This window comes from Aplysia californica, unplaced genomic scaffold (genome assembly GCF_000002075.1).
Source record: "Aplysia californica isolate F4 #8 unplaced genomic scaffold, AplCal3.0 scaffold00456, whole genome shotgun sequence".
Classification (NCBI taxonomy): domain Eukaryota; kingdom Metazoa; phylum Mollusca; class Gastropoda; order Aplysiida; family Aplysiidae; genus Aplysia; species Aplysia californica.
The window spans coordinates 243,686-245,463 of record NW_004797726.1 but is presented as its reverse complement, the minus strand read 5'-3'; positions in this window follow the sequence as shown (position 1 = coordinate 245,463).

Here is a 1,778-nt window from a genome sequence, read left to right as displayed (position 1 = left end):
CGGGGGTTCGAGCCTCACCTCGGACCGACGTTGTGTCCTTGGGAAAGGCACTTTAAACGAACTTCCCACTTGGCTCGGTCCTGTCGGAGACGGACGTTAAACTAGGAGGTCCCGCCTCTTAAATAACATATTAGTGTTGATAGGGGCGTTAAACCCTTACCATTTCACCATTTTTCTACCTAGTTTTCAGAAATTTGACGTCAACAATTTTGAGTTACACAACGTCATGTCAATCTTTTTCGAATGCACTTCTTTGAATATCGTACGATCTTTATAGAGGAGATGGGAAATTTGGTTATTGACATCTCGGTCTTAGTAACTCAACACAGCCAAAAATGTCAGATAGAACTTGGTAATTCTGAGGAAGTAACTTGTATTGAGATGTCCCAGAAGGGATTACAGTTCATTTTAGTTAAGGAGCGCACCGTTTGACTCAATTTTAGCCATATGAAGAACAGGGGAGGGAAGGGACCGCGCCCACTCGTGTGAAACATTAAATTTACCATCGATGTAGTACGGGTCATTGTCATTCTGAGTATGGGACGCAGCGGAGCATTTTGAAAACTCACACTGCAAGTACCAGCGTCTCTGGTGTAGTGGTTAGGCGCTTTGCTGTCGCACACAAAAGGTCTGAGTTCAATTCCCGAGTAGGGAGGATTTTTATTATATCTCAGTTTTTCTGAACTCAGTATCAATTTCATCCTGGGCAAGCCTGACAGGCAGGGCCGAAACACAGCCCCTAGACTGTCTAAACTGTGTTGAACGGGGTGTAGAAACACCTATTTAAAAAAACAAACGCACTTGAAGCGCACAAATACGGTCTTGAACGTTCTGAAGTTTGGAAACGTGCTTTCCTTAACTTGGAGTGCTATCCCCTCACATAAGCTTTATTTGTTGGCAGGGGTGTTACACCCTACACTTATACATCTATATTATTATATGATCCCGGTGCCTTGATTTTTTTAAGGTAATCCCCCCCCTCCCAACCCTTCTCCCCTTTTTTATCCATATAAAATCTCAAGTCACAACTTGCCAGTTACTTTAAGGTTTTGATATCTTTCATGCTTATGAGATTATATGAATAATTATATTATTATGTGTACCATGTCACGTTCTCTAACTATACGAGGGTGGGCTGAAAAGTAATGGATGTTTCACCATAACTTTTTTATTTTCAATCCTTTTTTGCACAGATGATGCCCCAAAAAAATCTTAGAATCTCCACTGTTTGTTGTTATAACATTGTATGATAGAGGCCATGAAAGAACCATTTATTCACCTGCCATATTTTGCCTGTTATTAACACTATTACGGATCAAGCTGACGCATTATATGTCCGATCTGCAGCAGACAAAACATCAATGTTGTGGCATATTTTGAAGAATCATGCACAAATCAGAAACACGAATTTAAACATTGCAAAGTAATGTATACATGTACTATATATGTTGCTGCTTGCCTTTCAAGTTTCAGGGAAAGAAAACAGAATTGAAATATATGTGTGAATAAGAAAGGTTATGCTTCTTGCTTTAACAAAGTGCCCCAAAAGTGCTGATTCAAATGTTATGCGTTAACGGTCTAGATCTAACAGTTTCAATGTTAACCTCACTAACACTTTTGCTTTCATTCATTCATTCATTGCCTCTCTCACCTTGATATTGGCTGTAGACCGCCAAGGTCTCTCCACCTGTCTCCATTCTGGGCGATCTTCTTCACCTCCAGCCAGTGGTGTCCCAAATGCCTGGGACCTGCTTCTAGATCTCTTTCCCATGTGGATC